Source organism: Phalangium opilio, unplaced genomic scaffold (assembly GCF_054372755.1).
Source record: "Phalangium opilio isolate 3A_F unplaced genomic scaffold, DU_Popi_V2 ptg000024l_1, whole genome shotgun sequence".
NCBI lineage: Eukaryota > Metazoa > Arthropoda > Arachnida > Opiliones > Phalangiidae > Phalangium > Phalangium opilio.
In genome coordinates, this window is record NW_028324155.1 from 11,369,728 (window position 1) to 11,394,469 (window position 24,742).

Here is a 24,742-nt window from a genome sequence, read left to right on the forward strand (position 1 = left end):
TCGATTGATCAATAAATAAAAATGAACCTCGATTTTTAATAACATTTTCAAAATCGACGTTTCTCGGCCAGCGAAGCACATTTTGAGAATTTTTTCACTATTTTCAAATATAACCACTGAAACCATTTTTTTTGTACTTTTTGCTTTAATTCAAGCAAATAAAACGATATTCATCCAAAAAAACTGTTAAAATTCAATTTCCAATAAGAAATCGTTGTCACGGATTTTGTATCTTGAAGAAAAAAAACATGCGATTTTTTCGGTACACTTTTGAATGAATTTTTTTCTGGACAAATTTTTGACCGAATTCAGCTTATTTACCTATAAAATACTCATTAAAAGTGATTTCATATCGATTGATCAATAAATAAAAATGTACCTCGAGTTTTAATAACATTTTCAAAATCGACATTTCTCGGCCAGAGAAGCACATTTTGAGAATTTTTTCACTATTTTAAAATATAACCACTGAAACCACTATTTTTGTACTTTTTGATTTAATTCAAGCAAATATAACGATATTCATTCAAAAAACTGTTCAAATTCAATTTTCAATAAGAAATCGTTGTCACGGATTTTGCATCTTGAAGAAAAAAAACATGCGATTTTTTCGGTACACTTTTTAATGCATTTTTTTTCTGGAGAATATTTGACCGAATTCAAATTAATTACCTATAAAATACTCACTAAAAGTGATTTCATTTCGATTGATCAATAAATAAAAATGTACCTTTATTTTTAATAACATTTTCAAAATCGACGTTTCTCGGCCAGAGAAGCACATTTTGAGAATTTTTTCACTATTTTCAAATATAACCACTGAAACCTTTTTTTTTGTTCTTTTTGCTTTAATTCAAGCAAATATAACGATATTCATTCAAAAAACTGTTCAAATTCAATTTTCAATAAGAAATCGTTGTCACGGATTTTGTATCTTGAAGAAAAAAAACATGCGATTTTTTCGGTACACTTTTTAATGAATTTTTTTCTGGACAAATTTTTGACCGAATTCAGCTTATTTACCTATAAAATACTCATTAAAAGTGATTTCATATCGATTGATCAATAAATAAAAATGTACCTTTATTTTTAATAACATTTTCAAAATCGACGTTTCTCGGCCAGAGAAGCACATTTTGAGAATTTTTTCACTATTTTAAAATATAACCACTGAAACCACTATTTTTGTACTTTTTGCTTTAATTCAAGCAAATATAACGATATTCATTCAAAAAACTGTTCAAATTCAATTTTCAATAAGAAATCGTTGTCACGGATTTTGCATCTTGAAGAAAAAAAACATGCGATTTTTTCGGTACACTTATTAATGCATTTTTTTCTGGACAAATGTTTGACCGAATTCAAATAAATTACCTATAAAATACTCATTAAAAGTGATTTCACTTCGATTGATCAATAAATAAAAATGTACCTCGAGTTTTAATAACATTTTCAAAATCGACGTTTCTCGGCCAGAGAAGCACATTTTGAGAATTTTTTCACTATTTTAAAATATAACCACTGAAACCACTATTTTTGTACTTTTTGCTTTAATTCAAGCAAATATAACGATATTCATTCTAAAAACTGTTCAAATTCAATTTTCAGTAAGAAATCGTTGTCACGGATTTTGTATGTTGAAGAAAAAAAACATGCGATTTTTTCAGTACACTTTTTAAAGAATTTTTTTCTGGACAAATTTTTGACCGAATTCAGCTTATTTACCTATAAAATACTCATTAAAAGTGATTTCATATCGATTGATCAATAGATTAAAATGTACCTTTATTTTTAATAACATTTTTCAAAATCGACGTTTCTCGGCCAGAGAAGCACATTTATATTTTAAAATATAACCATTGAAATTAAAAATTTGAATTTAATTCACTTTCATCTTTATAAAACAATATCAAAAAGAAGATATGTTTGCTTTTTTCATATCTGGTGGAATTTAAAAGAGGAAACATAAAGGAAAAAGCCAAAGGCATGCAGTGTTCCCAAGTACTGACTGCGCTCGACGCTGCTTAACTTCGGTGATCGGACGAGAACCGTTTTTTTCAGCGTGATATGGCCGTTGCCGAGAGTGCTAGTTAATAATTCGAATTTAAATTATGTGAGACAAATTGACCTTCATCTTTTTAAAACAATAACAAAAGAAAATAAGTTTGCTTTTTTCATATCTATTGGAATTTAAAAGAGGAAAAAAAAATTAAAAGCCAACGGCACGCAGTGTTCCTAAGTGTTCTCCCTCCCAAGTACTGACTGCGCTCGACGCTGCTTAACTTCGGTGATCGGACGAGTACCGGTGTATTCAGCATGATATGGCCGTTGCCGCGAGTGCTAGTTAATAATTTGAATTCAATTAAACTTCATCTTTATAAAACAATAACAAAAAGAAGATATGTTTGCTTTTTTCATATCTGGTGGATTTTAAAAGGGGAAACAAAAAGGAAAAAGCCAACGGCACGCTGTGTTCCCAAGTACTGACTGCGCTCGACGCTGCTTAACTTCGGTGATCGGACGAGAACCGTTTTTTCAGCGTGATATGGCCGTTACCGAAAGTGCTATTTAATAATTTGAATTTAATTAACTTTCATCTTTATAAAACAATATCAAAAAGAAGATATGTTTGGTTTTTTCATATCTGGTGGAATTTAAAAAAGGATATAAAAGTGAAAAATCCAACGTCACACAGTGTTTCCAAGTACTGACTGCGCTTGACGCTGCTGAACTTCGGTGATCGGACGAGAACCGTTGTTTTCAACGTGATATGGCCGTTACCTAAAGTGCTATTTAATAATTTAAATTTAATTAACTTTCATCTTTATAAAACAATATCATAAAGAAGATATGTTTGGTTTTTTCATATCTGGTGGAATTTAAAAGAGGATATAAAAGTGAAAAAGCCAACGTCACGCAGTGTTTCCAAGTACTGACTGCGCTCGACGCTGCTTAACTTCGGTGATCGGACGAGAACCGTTGTTTTCAGCGTGATATGGCCGTTACCGAAAGTGCTATTTAATAATTTGAATTTAATTAAATTTCATCTTTATAAAACAATAACAAAAAAAAGATATGTTTGGTTTTTTCATATCTATTGGAATTTAAAAGTGGAAAAAAAAGTGAAAAAGCCAACGGCACGCAGTGTTCCAAAAGTGGTCTCGCTCCCAAGTACAGACTGCGCTTGACGCTGCTGAACTTCGGTGATCGGACGAGAACCGTTGTTTTCAACGTGATATGGCCGTTACCTAAAGTGCTATTTAATAATTTAAATTTAATTAACTTTCATCTTTATAAAACAATATCATAAAGAAGATATGTTTGGTTTTTTCATATCTGGTGGAATTTAAAAGAGGATATAAAAGTGAAAAAGCCAACGTCACGCAGTGTTTCCAAGTACTGACTGCGCTCGACGCTGCTTAACTTCGGTGATCGGACGAGAACCGTTGTTTTCAGCGTGATATGGCCGTTACCGAAAGTGCTATTTAATAATTTGAATTCAATTAAACTTCATCTTTATAAAACAATAACAAAAAGAAGATATGTTTGCTTTTTTCATATCTGGTGGATTTTAAAAGGGGAAACAAAAAGGAAAAAGCCAACGGCACGCTGTGTTCCCAAGTACTGACTGCGCTCGACGCTGCTTAACTTCGGTGATCGGACGAGAACCGTTTTTTTCAGAGTGATATGGCCGTTGCCGAGAGTACTAGATAATAATTCGAATTTAAATTAAGTGAGACAAATTGACCTTCATCTTTTTAAAACAATAACAAAAAGAAAATATTTTTGCTTTTTTCATACCTATTGGAATTTAAAAGAGGAAAAAAAAATTAAAAAGCCAACGGCACGCAGTGTTAAAAAAGTGGTCTCCCTCCCAAGTACTGACTGCGCTCAACGCTGCTTAACTTCGGTGATTGGACGAGAACCGTTGTTTTCAGCGTAATATGGCCGTTACCGAAAGTGCTATTTAATAATTTGAATTTAATTAACTTTCATCTTTATAAAACAATATCAAAAAGAAGATATGTTTGGTTTTTTCATATCTGGTGGAATTTAAAAAAGGATATAAAAGTGAAAAATCCAACGTCACACAGTGTTTCCAAGTACTGACTGCGCTTGACGCTGCTGAACTTCGGTGATCGGACGAGAACCGTTGTTTTCAACGTGATATGGCCGTTACCTAAAGTGCTATTTAATAATTTAAATTTAATTAACTTTCATCTTTATAAAACAATATCATAAAGAAGATATGTTTGGTTTTTTCATATCTGGTGGAATTTAAAAGAGGATATAAAAGTGAAAAAGCCAACGTCACGCAGTGTTTCCAAGTACTGACTGCGCTCGACGCTGCTTAACTTCGGTGATCGGACGAGAACCGTTGTTTTCAGCGTGATATGGCCGTTACCGAAAGTGCTATTTAATAATTTGAATTTAATTAAATTTCATCTTTATAAAACAATAACAAAAAAAAGATATGTTTGGTTTTTTCATATCTATTGGAATTTAAAAGTGGAAAAAAAAGTGAAAAAGCCAACGGCACGCAGTGTTCCAAAAGTGGTCTCGCTCCCAAGTACAGACTGCGCTTGACGCTGCTTAACTTCGGTGATCGGACGAGAACCGGTGTTTTCAGAGTGATATGGCCGTTGCCTAGAGTGCTAGATAATAATTCGAATTTAAATTAAGTGAGACAATTTGACCTTCATCTTTTTAAAACAATAACAAAAAGAAAATATGTTTGCTTTTATCATATCTATTGGAATTTAAAAGAGGAAAATAAAATTAAAAAAGCCAACGGCACGCAGTGTTCTTAAATGGTCTCCCTCCCAAGTACTGACTGCGCTCGACGCTGCTTAACTTCGGTGATCGGACGAGAACCGTTGTTTTCAGCGTGATATGGACGTTGCCGAGAGTGCTAGTTAATAATTCGAATTTAAATTAAGTGAGACAAATTAATCTTCATCTTTTTAAAACTATAACAAAAAGAAAATAAGTTTGCTTTTTTCATATCTATTGGAATTTAAAAAAGGAAAAAAAAGTGAAAAAGCCAACGGCACGCAGTGTTCCTCAGTGGTCTCCCTCCGAAGTACTGACTGCGCTCGACGCTTCTTAACTTCGGTGATCGGACGAGAACCGGTGTATTCAGCATGATATGGCCGTTGCTGAGAGTGCTAGATAATAATTCGAATTTAAATTAAGTGAGACAAATTGACCTTCATCTTTTTGTTATTGTTTTAAAAAGATGAAGGTCAAATTGTCTTACTTAATTTAAATTCGAATTATTATCATTCACTCTAGGCAACGGCCATATCACGCTGAAAACACCGGTTCTCGTCCGATCACCGAAGTGAAGCAACGTCGAGCGCAGTCAGTACTTGGGAGCGAGACCACTTTTGGAACACTGCATGCCGTTGGCTTTTTCACTCTTTTTTCCACTTTTAAATTCCAATAGATATGAAAAAAGCAAACATATCTTCTTTTTGTTATTGTTTTATAAAGATGAAGGTTAAATAAATTCAAATTATTAAATAGCACTCTTGGCAACGGCCATAACACGCTGAAAACACCGGTTCTCGTCCGATCACCAAAGTTAAGAAGCGTCGAGCGCAGTCAGTACTTGGGAGGGAGACCACTTTTGGAACACTGCGTGCCGTTGGCTTTTTCACTTTTTTTTCCACTTTTATATTCCAATAGATATGAAAAAAGCCAACATATTTTCTTTTTGTTATTGTTTTATAAAGATGAAAGTTAATTAAATTCAAATTATTAACTAGCACTCTCGGCAACGGCCATATCACGCTGAATACACCGGTTCTCGTCCGATCACCGAAGATAAGCAGCGTCGAGCGCAGTCAGTACTTGGGAGGGAGACCACTTAGGAACACTGCGTGCCGTTGGCTTTTTCACTTTTTTTTTCCTCTTTTAAATTCCAATAGATATGAAAAAAGCAAACTTATTTTCTTTTTGTTATTGTTTTAAAAAGATGAAGGTTAATTTGTCTCACTTAATTTAAATTCGAATTATTAACTAGCACTCTCGGCAACGGCCATATCACGTTGAAAACACCGGTTCTAGTCCTATCACCGAAGTTAAGCAGCGTCGAGCGCAGCCAGTAATTGGAAACTCTGCGTGCCGTTGGCTTTTTCACTTTTGTTTCCTCTTTTAAATTCCACCAGATATAAAAAAGCAAACATATCTTCTTTTTGTTATTGTTTTATAAAGATGAAGGTTAATTAAATTCAAATTATTAAATAGCACTCTCAGCAACGGCCATATCACGCTGACAACACCGGTTCTCGTCCGATCACCGAAGTTAAGCAGCGTCGATCGCAGTCAGTACTTGGGAGGGAGAATACTTAGGAACACTGCCTGTCGTTGGTTTTTTCACTTTTTTTTTCTCTTTTAAATTCCAATAGATATGAAAAAAGCAAACTTATTTTCTTTTTGTTATTGTTTTAAAAAGATGTAGTTTAATTTGTCTCACTTAATTTAAATTCGAATTATTAACTAGCACTCTCGGCAACGGCCATATCACGCTGGCAAAAACGGTTCTTGTCCGATCACCGAAGTCAAGCAGCGTCGAGCGCAGTCTGTACTTGGGAACACTGCGTGCCTTTGGCTTTTTCCTGTTTGTTTCCTCTTTTAAATTCCACCAGATATGTAAAAAGCAAACATATCTTCTTTTTGATATTGTTTTATAAAGATGAAAGTGAATTAAATTCAAATTATTAACAAGCACTCTCGGCAACGGCCATATCACGCTGAATACACCGGTTCTCGTCCGATCATCGAAGTTAAGCAGCGTCGAGCGCAGTCAGTACTTGGGAGGGAGACCACTTAGGAACACTGCGTGCCTTTGGCTTTTTCCTTTTTGTTTCCTCTTTTAAATTCCTCCAGATATGAAAAAAGCAAACATATCTTCTTTTTGATATTGTTTTATAAAGATGAAAGTTAATTAAATTCAAATTATTAACTAGCACTCTCGGCAACGGCCATATCACGCTGAATACACCGGTTCCCGTCCGATCACCGAAGTTAAGCAGCGTCGAGCGCAGTCAGTACTTGGGAGGGAGACCACTTAGGAACACTGCGTGCCGTTGGCTTTTTCACTTTTTTTTTCCTCTTTTAAATTCCAATAGATATGAAAAAAGCAAACTTATTTTCTTTTTGTTATTGTTTTAAAAAGATGAAGTTTAATTTGTCTCACTTAATTTAAATTCGAATTATTAACTAGCACTCTCGGCAACGGCCATATCACGCTGGAAAAAACGGTTCTTGTCCGATCACCGAAGTCAAGCAGCGTCGAGCGCAGTCTGTACTTGGGAACACTGCGTGCCTTTGGCTTTTTCCTATTTGTTTCCTCTTTTAAATTCCACCAGATATGTAAAAAGCAAACATATCTTCTTTTTGATATTGTTTTATAAAGATGAAAGTGAATTAAATTCAAATTATTAACAAGCACTCTCGGCAACGGCCATATCACGCTGAATACACCGGTTCTCGTCCGATCATCGAAGTTAAGCAGCGTCGAGCAAAGTCAGTACTTGGGAGGGAGACCACTTAGGAACACTGCGTGCCTTTGGCTTTTTCCTTTTTGTTTCCTCTTTTAAATTCCTCCAGATATGAAAAAAGCAAACATATCTTCTTTTTGATATTGTTTTATAAAGATGAAAGTTAATTAAATTCAAATTATTAACTAGCACTCTCGGCAACGGCCATATCACGCTGAATACACCGGTTCCCGTCCGATCACCGAAGTTAAGCAGCGTCGAGCGCGGTCAGTACTTGGGAACACTGCGTGCCGTTGGCTTTTTCACTTTTGTTTCCTCTTTCTAATTCCACCAGATATAAAAAAGCAAACATATCTTCTTTTTGTTATTGTTTTATAAAGATGAAGGTTAATTAAATTCAAATTATTAAATAGCACTCTCGGCAACGGCCATATCACGCTGACAACACCGGTTCTCGTCCGATCACCGAAGTTAAGCAGCGTCGATCGCAGTCAGTACTTGGGAGGGAGACCACTTAGGAACACTGCCTGCCGTTGGTTTTTTCACTTTTTTTTCCTCTTTTAAATTCCAATAGATATGAAAAAAGCAAACTTATTTTCTTTTTGTTACTGTTTTAAAAAGATGAAGGTTAATTTGTCTCACTTAATTTAAATTCGAATTATTAACTAGCACTCTCGGCAACGGCCATATCACGCTGAAAACACCGGTTCTAGTCCTATCACCGAAGTTAAGCAGCGTCGAGGGCAGTCAGTACTTGGGAGGGAGACCACTTAGGAACAATGCGTGCCGTTGGTCTTTCACTTTTTTTTCCACTTTTAAATTCCAATAAATATGAAAAAAGCAAACTTATTTTCTTTTTGTTATTGTTTTAAAAAGATGAAGTTTAATTTGTCTCACTTAATTTAAATTCGAATTATTAACTAGCACTCTCGGCAACGGCCATATCAGTATCACGCTGAAAAAAGCGGTTCTTGTCCGATCACCGAAGTTAAGCAGCGTCGAGCGCAGTCAGTACTTGGAAACTCTGCGTGCCGTTGGCTTTTTCACTTTTGTTTCCTCTTTTAAATTCCACCAGATATAAAAAAGCAACCATATCTTCTTTTTGTTATTGTTTTATAAAGATTAAGGTTAATTAAATTCAAATTATTAAACAGCACTCTCGGCAGCGGCCATATCACGCTGAGTACACCGGTTCTCGTCCGATCATCGAAGTTAAGCAGCGTCGAGCGCAGTCAGTACTTGGGAGGGAGACCACTTAGGAACACTGCGTGCCGTTGGCTTTTAATTTTTTTTCCTCTTTTAAAATCCAATAGATATGAAAAAAGCAAACATATTTTCTTTTTGTTACTGTTTTAAAAAGATGAAGGTTAATTTGTCTCACTTAATTTAAATTCGAATTATTAACTAGCACTCTCGGCAACGGCCATATCACGCTGAAAACACCGGTTCTAGTCCTATCACCGAAGTTTAGCAGCGTCGAGCGCAGTCAGTACTTGGGAGGGAGACCACTTAGGAACACCGCGTGCCGTTGGTTTTTCACTTTTTTTCCACTATTAAATTCCAATAGATATGAAAAAAGCAAACATATCTTCTTTTTGTTATTGTTTTATAAAGATGAAGGTTAATTAAATTCAAATTATTAAATAGCACTCTGGGCAACGGGCATATCACGCTGAAAACACCGGTTCTCGTCCGATCACCGAAGTTAAGCAGCGTCGAGCGCAGTCAGTACTTGGGAGGGAGACCACTTAGGATCACTGCGTGCCGTTGGCTTTTTCACTTTTTTTTCCACTTTTATATTCCAATAAATTTAAAAAAAGCAAACATATTTTCTTTTTGTTATTGTTTTAAAAAAATGAAGGTTAATTTGTCTCACTTAATTTAAATTCGAATTATTAACTAGCACTCTCGGCGACGGCCATATCACGCTGAAAACACCGGTTCTAGTCCTATCACCGAAGTTAAGCAGCGTCGAGCGCAGTCAGTACTTGGAAACTCTGCGTGCCGTTGGCTTTTTCACTTTTGTTTCCTCTTTTAAATTCCACCAGATATAAAAAAGCAAACATATCATCTTTTTGATAATGTTTGCTTAAATTAAGTGAGACAAATTAACCTTCATCTTTTTAAAACAATAACAAAAAGAAAATAAGTTTGCTTTTTTCATATCTATTGGAATATAAAAGTGGAAAAAAAAGTGAAAAAGCCAACGTTACGCAGTGTTCCTAAGTGGTCTCCATCCCAAGTACTGACTGCGCTCGACGCTGCTTAACTTCGGTGATCGGACAAGAACCGGTGTTTTCAGCGCGATATGGCCGTTGCCGAGAGTGCTATTTAATAATTTGAATTTAATTAACCTTCATCTTTATAAAACAATAACAAAAAGATATGTTTGCTTTTTTCATATCTATTGGAATTTAAAAGTGGAAAAAAAGTGAAAAACCAACGGCACGCAGTGTTCCTAAGTGGTCTCCCTCCCAAGTACTGACTGCGCTCGACGCTGCTTAACTTCGGTGATAGGACTAGAACCGGTGTTTCCAGCGTGTTATGGCCGTTGCCGAGAGTGCTAGTTAATAATTCGAATTTAAATTAAGTGAGACAAATTAACCTTCATCTTTTCAAAACAATAACAAAAAGAAAAAAGTTTGGTTTTTTATATCTATTGGAATTTAAAAGAGGAAAAAAAAAGTGAAAAAGCCAACGGCACGCAGTGTTCCTAAGTGGTCTCCCTCCCAAGTACTGACTGCGCTCGACGCTGCTTAACTTCGGTGATCGGACGAAAACCGATATATTCAGCGTGATATGGCCGTTGCCGAGAGTGCTAGTTAATAATTTGAATTTAATTAACGTTCATCTTTAAAAAACAATAACAAAAAGAAGATATGTTTGCTTTTTTCATATCTGGTGGAATTTTAAAGAGGAAACAAGAAGGAAAAAGCCAACGGCACGCAGTGTTCCCAAGTACTGACTGCGCTCGACGCTGCTTAACTTCGGTGATCGGAGGAGAACCGTTTTTTTCAGCGTGATATGGCCGTTTCCGAGAGTGCTAGTTAATAATTCGAATTTAAATTAAGTGAGACAAATTAACCTTCATCTTTTCAAACAATAACAAAAAGAAAATAAGTTTGCTTTTTTCATATCTATTGGAATTTAAAAGTGAAAAAAAAGTGAAAAAGCCAACGGCACGTAGTGTCAATTCAATCAATTCAATTCAATTCAAAAATGTTTATTTTATTTGCATAAAATACTCACTAAAAGTGATTTCATTTCGATTGATCAATAAATAAAAATGTACCTTTATTTTTAATAACATTTTCAAAATCGACGTTTCTCGGCCAGAGAAGCACATTTTGAGAATTTTTTCACTATTTTAAAATATAACCACTGAAACCATTATTTTTGTTTTTTTTGCTTTAATTCAAGCAAATATAACGATATTCATTCAAAAAACTGTTCAAATTCAATTTTCAATAAGAAATCGTTGTCACGGATTTTGTATCTTGAAGAAAAAAAACATGCGATTTTTTCGGTACACTTTTGAATGCATTTTTTTCTGGACAAATTTTTGACCGAATTCAGCTTTATTATCTATAAAATACTCATTAAAAGTGATTTCATCTCGATTGATCAATAAATAAAATTGAACCTCGATTTTTAATTACATTTTCAAAATCGACGTTTCTCGGCCAGCGAAGCAAATTTTGAGAATTTTTTCACTATTTTAAAATATAACCACTGAAACCACTATTTTTGTTCTTTTTGCTTTAATTCAAGCAAATATAACGATATTCATTCAAAAAACTGTTCAAATTCAATTTTCAATAAGAAATCGTTGTCACGGATTTTGCATCTTGAAGAAAAAAAACATGCGATTTTTTCGGTACGCTTTTTAATGCATTTTTTTCTGGAAAATATTTGACCGAATTCAAATTAATTACCTATAAAATACTCACTAAAAGTGATTTCATTTCGATTGATCAATAAATAAAAATGAACCTTTATTTTTAATAACATTTTCAAAATCGACGTTTCTCGGCCAGAGAAGCACATTTTGAGAATTTTTTCACTATTTTCAAATATAACCACTGAAACCATTTTTTTTGTTCTTTTTGCTTTAATTCAAGCAAATATAACGATATTCATTCAAAAAACTGTTCAAATTCAATTTTCAATAAGAAATCGTTGTCACGGATTTTGTATCTTGAAGAAAAAAACATGCGATTTTTTCGGTACACTTTTTAATGAATTTTTTTCTGGACAAATGTTTGACCGAATTCAGCTTATTTACCTATAAAATACGCATTAAAAGTGATTTCATATCGATTGATCAATAAATAAAAATGTACCTCGAGTTTTAATAACATTTTCAAAATCGACGTTTCTCGGCCAGAGAAGCACATTTTGAGAATTTTTTCACTATTTTAAAATATAACCACTGAAACCATTATTTTTGTTTTTTTTTGCTTTAATTCAAGCAAATATAACGATATTCATCCAAAAAACTGTAAAAATTCAATTTCCATAAGAAATCGTAGTCACGGATTTTGTATCTGGAAGAAAAAAACATGCGATTTTTTCGGTACACTTTTTAATGAATTTTTTTCTGGACAAATTTTTGACCGAATTCAGCTTATTTACCTATAAAATACTCATTAAAAGTGATTTCATATCGATTGATCAATAAATAAAAATGTACCTTTATTTTTAATAACATTTTCAAAATCGACGTTTCTCGGCCAGAGAAGCACATTTTGAGAATTTTTTCACTATTTTAAAATATAACCACTGAAACCACTATTTTTGTACTTTTTGCTTTAATTCAAGCAAATATAACGATATTCATTCAAAAAACTGTTCAAATTCAATTTTCAATAAGAAATCGTTGTCACGGATTTTGCATCTTGAAGAAAAAAAACATCCGATTTTTTCGGTACACTTTTTAATGCATTTTTTTCTGGAAAATATTTGACCGAATTCAAATTAATTACCTATAAAATACTCACTAAAAGTGATTTCATTTCGATTGATCAATAAATAAAAATGTACCTTTATTTTTAATAACATTTTCAAAATCGACGTTTCTCGGCCAGAGAAGCACATTTTGAGAATTTTTTCACTATTTTCAAATATAACCACTGAAACCATTTTTTTTTGTACTTTTTGCTTTAATTCAAGCAAATAAAACGATATTCATCCAAAAAACTGTTAAAATTCAATTTCCAATAAGAAATCGTTGTCAAGGATTTTGTATCTTGAAGAAAAAAAACATGCGATTTTTTCGGTACACTTTTGAATGAATTTTTTTCTGGACAAATTTTTGACAGAATTCAGCTTATTTACCTATAAAATACTCATTAAAAGTGATTTCATATCGATTGATCAATAAATAAAAATGTACCTCGAGTTTTAATAACATTTTCAAAATCGACGTTTCTCGGCCAGAGAAGCACATTTTGAGAATTTTTTCACTATTTTAAAATATAACCACTGAAACCACTATTTTTGTAATTTTTGCTTTAATTTAAGCAAATATAACGATATTCATTCAAAAAACTGTTCAAATTCAATTTTCAATAAGAAATCGTTGTCACGGATTTTGCATCTTGAAGAAAAAAAACATGCGATTTTTTCGGTATACTTTTTAATGCATTTTTTTCTGGAAAATATTTGACCGAATTCAAATTAATTACCTATAAAATACTCACTAAAAGTGATTTCATTTCGATTGATCAATAAATAAAAATGAACCTCGATTTTTAATAACATTTTCAAAATCGACGTTTCTCGCCAGAGAAAAACATTTTGAGAATTTTTTCACTATTTTAAAATATAACCACTGAAACCAATTTTTTTGTACTTTTTGCTTTAATTCAAGCAAATATAACGATATTCATCCAAAAAACTGTAAAAATTCAATTGCCAATAAGAAATCGTAGTCACGGATTTTGTATCTTGAAGAAAAAAACATGCGATTTTTTCGGTACACTTTTTAATTAATTTTTTTCTGGACAAATTTTTGACCGAATTCAGCTTATTTACATATAAAATACTCATTAAAAGTGATTTCATATCGATTGATCAATAAATAAAAATGTACCTTTATTTTTAATAACATTTTCAAAATCGACGTTTCTCGGCCAGAGAAGCACATTTTGAGAATTTTTTCACTATTTTAAAATATAACCACTGAAACCACTATTTTTGTACTTTTTGCTTTAATTCAAGCAAATATAACGATATTCATTCAAAAAACTGTTCAAATTCAATTTTCAATAAGAAATCGTTGTCACGGATTTTGCATCTTGAAGAAAAAAAACATGCGATTTTTTCGGTACACTTTTGAATGAATTTTTTTCTGGACAAATTTTTGACAGAATTCAGCTTATTTACCTATAAAATACTCATTAAAAGTGATTTCATATCGATTGATCAATAAATAAAAATGTACCTCGAGTTTTAATAACATTTTCAAAATCGACGTTTCTCGGCCAGAGAAGCACATTTTGAGAATTTTTTCACTATTTTAAAATATAACCACTGAAACCACTATTTTTGTAATTTTTGCTTTAATTCAAGCAAATATAACGATATTCATTCAAAAAACTGTTCAAATTCAATTTTCAATAAGAAATCGTTGTCACGGATTTTGCATCTTGAAGAAAAAAAACATGCGATTTTTTCGGTATACTTTTTAATGCATTTTTTTCTGGAAAATATTTGACCGAATTCAAATTAATTACCTATAAAATACTCACTAAAAGTGATTTCATTTCGATTGATCAATAAATAAAAATGTACCTTTATTTTTAATAACATTTTCAAAATCGACGTTTCTCGGCCAGAGAAGCACATTTTGAGAATTTTTTCACTATTTTCAAATATAACCACTGAAACCATTTTTTTTTGTATTTTTTGCTTTAATTCAAGCAAATAAAACGATATTCATCCAAAAAACTGTTAAAATTCAATTTCCAATAAGAAATCGTTGTCACGGATTTTGTATCTTGAAGAAAAAAAACATGCGATTTTTTCGGTACACTTTTGAATGAATTTTTTTCTGGACAAATTTTTGACAGAATTCAGCTTATTTACCTATAAAATACTCATTAAAAGTGATTTCATATCGATTGATCAATAAATAAAAATGTACCTCGAGTTTTAATAACATTTTCAAAATCGACGTTTCTCGGCCAGAGAAGCACATTTTGAGAATTTTTTCACTATTTTAAAATATAACCACTGAAACCACTATTTTTGTAATTTTTGCTTTAATTCAAGCAAATATAACGATATTCATTCAAAAAACTGTTCAAATTCAATTTTCAATAAGAAATCGTTGTCACGGATTTTGCATCTTGAAGAAAAAAAACATGCGATTTTTTCGGTATACTTTTTAATGCATTTTTTTCTGGAAAATATTTGACCGAATTCAAATTAATTACCTATAAAATACTCACTAAAAGTGATTTCATTTCGATTGATCAATAAATAAAAATGAACCTCGATTTTTAATAACATTTTCAAAATCGACGTTTCTCGCCAGAGAAAAACATTTTGAGAATTTTTTCACTATTTTAAAATATAACCACTGAAACCATTATTTTTGTACTTTTTGCTTTAATTCAAGCAAATATAACGATATTCATCCAAAAAACTGTAAAAATTCAATTGCCAATAAGAAATCGTAGTCACGGATTTTGTATCTTGAAGAAAAAAACATGCGATTTTTTCGGTACACTTTTTAATTAATTTTTTTCTGGACAAATTTTTGACCGAATTCAGCTTATTTACATATAAAATACTCATTAAAAGTGATTTCATATCGATTGATCAATAAATAAAAATGTACCTTTATTTTTAATAACATTTTCAAAATCGACGTTTCTCGGCCAGAGAAGCACATTTTGAGAATTTTTTCACTATTTTAAAATATAACCACTGAAACCACTATTTTTGTACTTTTTGCTTTAATTCAAGCAAATATAACGATATTCATTCAAAAAACTGTTCAAATTCAATTTTCAATAAGAAATCGTTGTCACGGATTTTGCATCTTGAAGAAAAAAAACATGCGATTTTTTCGGTATACTTTTTAATGCATTTTTTTCTGGAAAATATTTGACCGAATTCAAATTAATTACCTATAAAATACTCACTAAAAGTGATTTCATTTCGATTGATCAATAAATAAAAATGAACCTCGATTTTTAATAACATTTTCAAAATCGACGTTTCTCGCCAGAGAAAAACATTTTGAGAATTTTTTCACTATTTTAAAATATAACCACTGAAACCATTATTTTTGTACTTTTTGCTTTAATTCAAGCAAATATAACGATATTCATCCAAAAAACTGTAAAAATTCAATTGCCAATAAGAAATCGTAGTCACGGATTTTGTATCTTGAAGAAAAAAACATGCGATTTTTTCGGTACACTTTTTAATTAATTTTTTTCTGGACAAATTTTTGACCGAATTCAGCTTATTTACATATAAAATACTCATTAAAAGTGATTTCATATCGATTGATCAATAAATAAAAATGTACCTTTATTTTTAATAACATTTTCAAAATCGACGTTTCTCGGCCAGAGAAGCACATTTTGAGAATTTTTTCACTATTTTAAAATATAACCACTGAAACCACTATTTTTGTACTTTTTGCTTTAATTCAAGCAAATATAACGATATTCATTCAAAAAACTGTTCAAATTCAATTTTCAATAAGAAATCGTTGTCACGGATTTTGCATCTTGAAGAAAAAAAACATCCGATTTTTTCGGTACACTTTTTAATGCATTTTTTTCTGGAAAATATTTGACCGAATTCAAATAAATTACCTATAAAATACTCACTAAAAGTGATTTCATTTCGATTGATCAATAAATAAAAATGTACCTTTATTTTTAATAACATTTTCAAAATCGACGTTTCTCGGCCAGAGAAGCACATTTTGAGAATTTTTTCACTATTTTAAAATATAACCACTGAAACCACTATTTTTGTAATTTTTGCTTTAATTCAAGCAAATATAACGATATTCATTCAAAAAACTGTTCAAATTCAATTTTCAATAAGAAATCGTTGTCACGGATTTTGCATCTTGAAGAAAAAAAACATGCGATTTTTTCGGTATACTTTTTAATGCATTTTTTTCTGGAAAATATTTGACCGAATTCAAATTAATTACCTATAAAATACTCACTAAAAGTGATTTCATTTCGATTGATCAATAAATAAAAATGTACCTTTATTTTTAATAACATTTTCAAAATCGACGTTTCTCGGCCAGAGAAGCACATTTTGAGAATTTTTTCACTATTTTCAAATATAACCACTGAAACCATTTTTTTTGTATTTTTTGCTTTAATTCAAGCAAATAAAACGATATTCATCCAAAAAACTGTTAAAATTCAATTTCCAATAAGAAATCGTTGTCACGGATTTTGTATCTTGAAGAAAAAAAACATGCGATTTTTTCGGTACACTTTTGAATGAATTTTTTTCTGGACAAATTTTTGACAGAATTCAGCTTATTTACCTATAAAATACTCATTAAAAGTGATTTCATATCGATTGATCAATAAATAAAAATGTACCTCGAGTTTTAATAACATTTTCAAAATCGACGTTTCTCGGCCAGAGAAGCACATTTTGAGAATTTTTTCACTATTTTAAAATATAACCACTGAAACCACTATTTTTGTAATTTTTGCTTTAATTCAAGCAAATATAACGATATTCATTCAAAAAACTGTTCAAATTCAATTTTCAATAAGAAATCGTTGTCACGGATTTTGCATCTTGAAGAAAAAAAACATGCGATTTTTTCGGTATACTTTTTAATGCATTTTTTTCTGGAAAATATTTGACCGAATTCAAATTAATTACCTATAAAATACTCACTAAAAGTGATTTCATTTCGATTGATCAATAAATAAAAATGAACCTCGATTTTTAATAACATTTTCAAAATCGACGTTTCTCGCCAGAGAAAAACATTTTGAGAATTTTTTCACTATTTTAAAATATAACCACTGAAACCATTATTTTTGTACTTTTTGCTTTAATTCAAGCAAATATAACGATATTCATCCAAAAAACTGTAAAAATTCAATTGCCAATAAGAAATCGTAGTCACGGATTTTGTATCTTGAAGAAAAAAACATGCGATTTTTTCGGTACACTTTTTAATTAATTTTTTTCTGGACAAATTTTTGACCGAATTCAGCTTATTTACATATAAAATACTCATTAAAAGTAATTTCATATCGATTGATCAATAAATAAAAATGTACCTTTATTTTTAATAACATTTTCAAAATCGACGTTTCTCGGCCAGAGAAGCACATTTTGAGAATTTTTTCACTATTTTAAAATATAACCACTGAAACCACTATTTTTGTACTTTTTGCTTTAATTCAAGCAAATATAACGATATTCATTCAAAAAACTGTTCAAATTCAATTTTCAATAAGAAATCGTTGTCACGGATCTTGCATCTTGAAGAAAAAAAACATCCGATTTTTTCGGTACACTTTTTAATGCATTTTTTTCTGGAAAATATTTGACCGAATTCAAATAAATTACCTATAAAATACTCACTAAAAGTGATTTCATTTCGATTGATCAATAAATAAAAATGTACCTTTATTTTTAATAACATTTTCAAAATCGACGTTTCTCGGCCAGAGAAGCACATTTTGAGAATTTTTTCACTATTTTCAAATATAACCACTGAAACCATTTTTTTTGTTCTTTTTGCTTTACTTCAAGCAAATAAAACGATATTCATCCAAAAAACTGTAAAAATTCAATTTCCAATAAGAAATCGTTGTCACGGATTTTGTATCTTGAAGAAAAAAAACATGCGATTTTCTCGGTACACTTTTTAATGAATTTTTTTCTGGACAAATTTTTGACCGAATTCAGCTTATTTACCTATAAAATACTCATTAAAAGTGATTTCATATCGATTGATCAATAAATAAAAATGTACCTTCATTTTTAATAACATTTTCAAAATCGACGTTTCTCGGCCAGAGAAGCACATTTTGAGATTTTTTTCACTATTTTAAAATATAACCACTGAAACCACTATTTTTGTACTTTTTGCTTTAATTCAAGCAAATATAACGATATTCATTCAAAAAACTGTTAAAATTCAATTTCCAATAAGAAATAGTTGTCACGGATATTGTATCTTGAAGAAGAAAAACATGCGATTTTTTCGGTACACTTTTTAATGAAATTTTTTCTGGACAAAGTTTTGACCGAATTCAGCTTATTTACCTATAAAATACTCATTAAAAGTGATTTCATATCGATTGATCAATAAATAAAAATGTACCTCGAGTTTTAATAACATTTTCAAAATCGACGTTTCTCGGCCAGAGAAGCACATTTTGAGAATTTTTTCACTATTTTAAAATATAACCACTGAAACCACTATTTTTGTAATTTTTGCTTTAATTCAAGCAAATATAACGATATTCATTCAAAAAACTGTTCAAATTCAATTTTCAATAAGAAATCGTTGTCACGGATTTTGCATCTTGAAGAAAAAAAACATGCGATTTTTTCGGTATACTTTTTAATGCATTTTTTTCTGGAAAATATTTGACCGAATTCAAATTAATTACCTATAAAATACTCACTAAAAGTGATTTCATTTCGATTGATCAATAAATAAAAATGAACCTCGATTTTTAATAACATTTTCAAAATCGACGTTTCTCGCCAGAGAAAAACATTTTGAGAATTTTTTCACTATTTTAAAATATAACCACTGAAACCAATTTTTTTGTACTTTTTGCTTTAATTCAAGCAAATATAACGATATTCATCCAAAAAACTGTAAAAATTCAATTGCCAATAAGAAATCGTAGTCACGGATTTTGTATCTTGAAGAAAAAAACATGCGATTTTTTCGGTACACTTTTTAATTAATTTTTTTCTGGACAAATTTTTGACCGAATTCAGCTTATTTACATATAAAATACTCATTAAAAGTGATTTCATATCGATTGATCAATAAATAAAAATGTACCTTTATTTTTAATAACATTTTCAAAATCGACGTTTCTCGGCCAGAGAAGCACATTTTGAGAATTTTTTCACTATTTTAAAATATAACCACTGAAACCACTATTTTTGTACTTTTTGCTTTAATTCAAGCAAATATAACGATATTCATTCAAAAAACTGTTCAAATTCAATTTTCAATAAGAAATCGTTGTCACGGATTTTGCATCTTGAAGAAAAAAAACATCCGATTTTTTCGGTATACTTTTTAATGCATTTTTTTCTGGAAAATATTTGACCGAATTCAAATTAATTACCTATAAAATACTCACTAAAAGTGATTTCATTTCGATTGATCAATAAATAAAAATGTACCTTTATTTTTAATAACATTTTCAAAATCGACGTTTCTCGGCCAGAGAAGCACATTTTGAGAATTTTTTCACTATTTTCAAATATAACCACTGAAACCATTTTTTTTGTTCTTTTTGCTTTAATTCAAGCAAATAAAACGATATTCATCCAAAAAACTGTAAAAATTCAATTTCCAATAAGAAATCGTTGTCACGGATTTTGTATCTTGAAGAAAAAAAACATGCGATTTTCTCGGTACACTTTTTAATGAATTTTTTTCTGGACAAATTTTTGACCGAATTCAGCTTATTTACCTATAAAATACTCATTAAAAGTGATTTTGTTGTAAATTACAGATAATACCGGTTGTTTTTTATCTATATCCAGATTATATTTTCTATACTTGTGTTTTTTATGCATCGCGGTCATTCTTGTAATCTTTATTTTTTATCGCGATGCCTTAACTATATAACCGGATAACATTCCGATAACAGTTATCAGTTCTCAAAGTCAGTTCACAGTTGATCAGTTCCCAGTTATCTGTTCTCAAATAGCAGTTGTATTCCCGGAAATAATGTTTTACTTAAATTAATAAAGAGTTTATAACCAGTTAAACCCAGAGTCGTTCTTGCGTCAAACAACAACAGGTTATGGGCCCAGCACGCTTCCACTGCGCAGAGGTTTAGAAGTCATAAGAAGTTCAACGCCGGGAAGATTATCCTTTAAGGTGCGGAGTCAAACGGAGAATGGCCGGAAATCACCTGGGACGAATCGAGACGTTAACTAAGGATAATTATGATACCTGGAAAATGCAAGTGGAAGCCCTGCTTCAAAAGAACGACCTCTGGGAGTACGTAGATGGAACTTCAACGAGGCCAACTCCGGTGCGGGGAACGGAAGGAAACGCCCAGGCGGTCGCTACCTGGGACAGTAATGATCGGAAGGCAAGAGCGGACCTAATCTTGTCGATCAGTCCGTCGGAGTTGAAGCAAGTAAAGAATTACACGACCTCACGGGAACTATGGCAGAAGCTCGAATCCATCTACCAGTCCAGTGGACCTGCCCGGAAAGCCACGCTGCTGAAGAAACTGACCCTCAAGAAAATGAAGGAGGGAGAAGATGTCCGGGACCACGTCCGAGAATTCTTCGACGCAGTAGACAAGTTGGCTGACATGGGAGTAGCTGTAAACGACGACCTACTGGCCATTATGTTGTTATACAGTCTACCAGAATCGTACGAGAACTTCCGGTGCGCAATAGAGTCCAGGGATACGTTACCTGATCCGGAAGCCTTAAAAATAAAGATCCTGGAGGAATCGGACGCCAAGAACTCAAGGGAAGACGAACCCGTGCAGAATGCGATGATGGGCAGTAACCACTTTTCCCGGAAAACTGCAGAAAGGGGTAGAGGAAGAAGCTTACGTGGACGAGGAAGCACGACCTTTAAGTACAAGTGTCATGGATGCAGGAAACCCGGCCACAAGGTAGCTGATTGCCCCGACAGAAACCATGGTTCAGGCATAAGAACCAGAAAGAAAGAAAACGCCCATCATGTACTGGCAGAAAATTTGGCCGAGGAAGAATTCGCATTGCACCTGAAGGCTTATCACGATTCCTGGTGCCTGGACAGCGGAGCCACCTCACATATGAGTTCCAACAGAGATCGTTTCAACGTTTACGAAGAGACCACGAAATCTTTAAACCTGGCCACTGCAGAGTCAACGAAGATACGAGGTGTTGGCGAAGTAAAAGTACCCGCAACGAATGGCAGCGAAAATCGAATTCTTCGCCTGGAACGAGCCCTTCATGTCCCGGATTTAAGAACAAATCTCCTATCCATTGCCAAGATGACAGACAAAGGACGTGAGGTCACATTCAAGAAGTCGCAGGCCTGGATTAAGACGGCAACCGGGGAAGTGATTGCAGTTGCTGACAGAGTTGGAGACCTTTATTTCCTGAGAAAGGCTGAAGAAACGGTCCATGCAGTGCAATCGGAAATAAAGCCTAGAAGCAACCTGGAGAACTGGCATTTCCTACTCGGTCACTTGAACGAGAGAAGTTTAAAGGAAATGGCCCGGAAGAATTTGGCTACGGGGCTCAACATTGAAAAAGATGGGAGCCTGGGAATCTGCCAAATCTGTATCAAAGGAAAGCAATCGAAGGAGCCGTTGCCGAAAACCGAAGATAGCCGCACCTCACATGTCCTGGAAATAGTACACTCTGACGTATGCGGGCCGATGAGAGTAACGTCAATGAGCGGAGCCAAGTACATCGTCGTTTTCACTGATGATTATTCCCGGTGGAGTGAAGTCAGCTTTTTAAAACACAAGAGCGAAGTGTTGAAAGCCTTCAAAGAATTCAAGCAACGAGCTGAAGTGGAAACCGGGAGAAAAATCAAGACCTTGCAGTCCGACAACGGAACCGAATACTGCAACAATGAATTCGACAGATTCCTGAAAGACTCTGGGATAAAAAGAAGGCTTACCGTACCATACACCCCGGAACAGAATGGCATTGCCGAAAGAAAGAACAGAACACTCCTAGATATGGCCCGATGTATGATGATACAAGCGCAACTTCCACCATCATTCTGGGCAGAAGCGATGGCCACGGCTAATTACATTCGAAACCGTTGTCCTTCCCGAAGTATAAATGGAGAAGTACCATTTACCAGATGGACCGAAAAGAAGCCATCCCTGCAGCATTTGAAGATTTTCGGCGACAAAGCTTTGCTGTTGGACGAAAATAAAAGGAAGGGGAAGTTAGCAGCCAGGAGCAAAGAATGCGTTTTCATCGGCTATTCTCAAGTCTCGAAGGCCTATCGACTCTGGGTTCCGTCCGAGAAGCAAATTTACCGGAGTCGAAATGTCAAGTTCCTGGGAGAATTTAATAAACAAGGCGGATATGATGATTTCGCCACTCCAGAAGTCAACCTGAAATACGGAAGCAAAGCTAAAGGCGAAATCGAAGTCCCGGCCACTACACACGCTGCAAAACCGTCTGTCAGAGAAGAATTCAAAGAAGTCAAAAAGGAGTTCATAGATGAAATCCCGGAAGAATCTAATACCCAGGAAAACGAGGACGTCTTCGAAGAACCCTCAGAAACCCTCGTTCTGAAGAAAGGTCCCGGAAGACCGAAGAAAATAAGAACTGGAGTACCCGGACGACCGAAGAAATCATTCAACATGATTCCGAGCGTCTCAGAAGAGTCTAATGAAGAGGCTACTGACGAGCAAGAAACCCTGTCCGATGAGTCAGCAAACCTAGCCATCTTGTCAGAACCTTTGTCCATGAAGCAAGCCCTGGCTTCTCCGTACGCAAACGACTGGAGGAAAGCAGTAACGGAAGAGTTCGTTTCGCTTATCAAGTGCGAAACCTGGGACATCGTTGATTGTCCGGAAAACCAAAAGGTCCTTGGAAATCGTCTCGTCTTCCGAACGAAGTACTTACCCAGCGGAGAAGTAGAGAAAAGGAAAGCCAGGCTCGTAGCGAAAGGTTTTGCCCAGAGACCAGGGATCGACTACCAAGAGACGTTCGCACCCGTCATTAGATCCAGCTCGATAAGACTGCTTATGGCCCTTGCTGTGGAAATCGGTTTGGAAGTCCACCAGATGGATGTCGTCACGGCCTATCTTAATGGCGAACTCGAGGAGGAAATATATATGGTCGTCCCGGAAGGATTAACAGAATCCCTCGAACAAATCGTCAAGTCAACCCGGTTCGACAAGTCAATCATTGCCAGAGCAAAGAAATGGACCAGCGACCTGGAAGAAGAGGGACATAAAGTCTGTCGTATCAAGAAATCCCTCTACGGCTTAAAACAATCGGGCCGCCAATGGTACAAGAAGTTACATCAAAGACTTTCGGAAATTGGAATGACACCATTGAAGAGCGACCCCTGCTTATACGTTTTAAGAGTCGCGGAAGATATTATGATCATTGGAGTCTATGTCGACGATCTGATCCTTGCATGCAATAACCCGGATTGGATGACTGAAGTAAAGCTTGAACTTGGAAGAAAATTCGATATGAAGGACCTGGGGCCAATCCATTGCTGTCTCGGAATGGAATTTCACCAAGATCTAAAACAAAATACCATCCGGATTTCCCAAGCGAAATATGCAGAAACGGTCCTGAAACGTTTCAACATGCAAGACTCCAAAGCAATTGCGACTCCAATGGATGCCAACAACAAGTTGCAAAACCCAGAACACCCAGTAGCAGAAGACATCAGTCGTATTCCGTATCAATCTCTGGTCGGCTCTCTCATGTACCTGGTAGTGTCATCACGACCGGATATGGCGTATTCAGTCAGCGCATTGAGCCAGTTCAATACAAGTTATGACGAAACTCATTGGATTGCCGGGAAAAGAGTTCTGAGATACCTGAAGGGAACTCTTCATCATGGGTTGATTTATCGGAAGACCGGATTGCCAATCCAGGGTTTCGTTGACGCAGACTATGGAGGTTGCCCGAAAGATAGAAAGTCATATACTGGATATGTCTTCAAACTAGCCGGCGCTGCAGTATCCTGGGAAGCAAGGAAACAGCGAACCGTTGCCTTATCCAGTACAGAAGCAGAATATATGGCGATGTCCGACGCAACCAAGGAAGCCATATATCTCAAAGGACTTCTCAACGAACTTGGAGTGTCAGTTCAGGCGATCGAGCTGTACAACGACAACCAGGGTGCCCAGAAACTCGTTCAGAATCCTGTTTTCCATGCCAGAACGAAGCACATTGATATCCGGCACCACTTCATTCGAGACACCTACGACCAGGGACATATAGCCTTGCGGTATCTACCAACAGAGGAAATGCCAGCTGACATCTGTACAAAGAGCCTGTTCCGTCCGAAG

The 24,742-nt window shown here is 33.8% G+C and overlaps 2 non-coding genes and 19 pseudogenes across 2 annotated transcripts; 13 read left to right on the top strand and 8 right to left on the bottom strand.

The window, feature by feature from the left end:
- Positions 1 to 2,214: 2,214 nt before the first annotated feature.
- Positions 2,215 to 2,333, bottom strand: LOC149693212 (5S ribosomal RNA; annotated as a pseudogene).
- A 1,503-nt stretch (positions 2,334 to 3,836) lies between these two features.
- On the bottom strand, positions 3,837 to 3,956 carry LOC149693213 (5S ribosomal RNA; annotated as a pseudogene).
- Positions 3,957 to 4,528: 572 nt separating this feature from the next.
- LOC149693214 (5S ribosomal RNA) lies at positions 4,529 to 4,648 on the bottom strand (annotated as a pseudogene).
- A 138-nt stretch (positions 4,649 to 4,786) lies between these two features.
- On the bottom strand, positions 4,787 to 4,905 carry LOC149693215 (5S ribosomal RNA; annotated as a pseudogene).
- A 137-nt stretch (positions 4,906 to 5,042) lies between these two features.
- Positions 5,043 to 5,161, bottom strand: LOC149693216 (5S ribosomal RNA; annotated as a pseudogene).
- A 133-nt stretch (positions 5,162 to 5,294) lies between these two features.
- LOC149693217 (5S ribosomal RNA) lies at positions 5,295 to 5,414 on the top strand (annotated as a pseudogene).
- Positions 5,415 to 5,536: 122 nt separating this feature from the next.
- On the top strand, positions 5,537 to 5,656 carry LOC149693218 (5S ribosomal RNA; annotated as a pseudogene).
- Positions 5,657 to 5,778: 122 nt separating this feature from the next.
- On the top strand, positions 5,779 to 5,897 carry LOC149693219 (5S ribosomal RNA). Its single transcript, XR_016383226.1, has one exon. It is a non-coding gene; the product is annotated as a 5S ribosomal RNA (ribosomal RNA).
- A 362-nt stretch (positions 5,898 to 6,259) lies between these two features.
- On the top strand, positions 6,260 to 6,378 carry LOC149693220 (5S ribosomal RNA; annotated as a pseudogene).
- Positions 6,379 to 6,740: 362 nt separating this feature from the next.
- Positions 6,741 to 6,859, top strand: LOC149693221 (5S ribosomal RNA; annotated as a pseudogene).
- A 122-nt stretch (positions 6,860 to 6,981) lies between these two features.
- LOC149693222 (5S ribosomal RNA) lies at positions 6,982 to 7,100 on the top strand. Its single transcript, XR_016383035.1, has one exon. It is a non-coding gene; the product is annotated as a 5S ribosomal RNA (ribosomal RNA).
- A 363-nt stretch (positions 7,101 to 7,463) lies between these two features.
- On the top strand, positions 7,464 to 7,582 carry LOC149693223 (5S ribosomal RNA; annotated as a pseudogene).
- Positions 7,583 to 7,704: 122 nt separating this feature from the next.
- Positions 7,705 to 7,807, top strand: LOC149693224 (5S ribosomal RNA; annotated as a pseudogene).
- Positions 7,808 to 7,928: 121 nt separating this feature from the next.
- On the top strand, positions 7,929 to 8,047 carry LOC149693225 (5S ribosomal RNA; annotated as a pseudogene).
- A 137-nt stretch (positions 8,048 to 8,184) lies between these two features.
- Positions 8,185 to 8,303, top strand: LOC149693226 (5S ribosomal RNA; annotated as a pseudogene).
- Positions 8,304 to 8,669: 366 nt separating this feature from the next.
- Positions 8,670 to 8,788, top strand: LOC149693227 (5S ribosomal RNA; annotated as a pseudogene).
- Positions 8,789 to 8,923: 135 nt separating this feature from the next.
- LOC149693228 (5S ribosomal RNA) lies at positions 8,924 to 9,042 on the top strand (annotated as a pseudogene).
- A 120-nt stretch (positions 9,043 to 9,162) lies between these two features.
- LOC149693229 (5S ribosomal RNA) lies at positions 9,163 to 9,281 on the top strand (annotated as a pseudogene).
- A 428-nt stretch (positions 9,282 to 9,709) lies between these two features.
- Positions 9,710 to 9,828, bottom strand: LOC149693230 (5S ribosomal RNA; annotated as a pseudogene).
- A 117-nt stretch (positions 9,829 to 9,945) lies between these two features.
- LOC149693231 (5S ribosomal RNA) lies at positions 9,946 to 10,064 on the bottom strand (annotated as a pseudogene).
- A 136-nt stretch (positions 10,065 to 10,200) lies between these two features.
- LOC149693232 (5S ribosomal RNA) lies at positions 10,201 to 10,319 on the bottom strand (annotated as a pseudogene).
- Between the last annotated feature and the right edge of the window lie 14,423 nt (positions 10,320 to 24,742).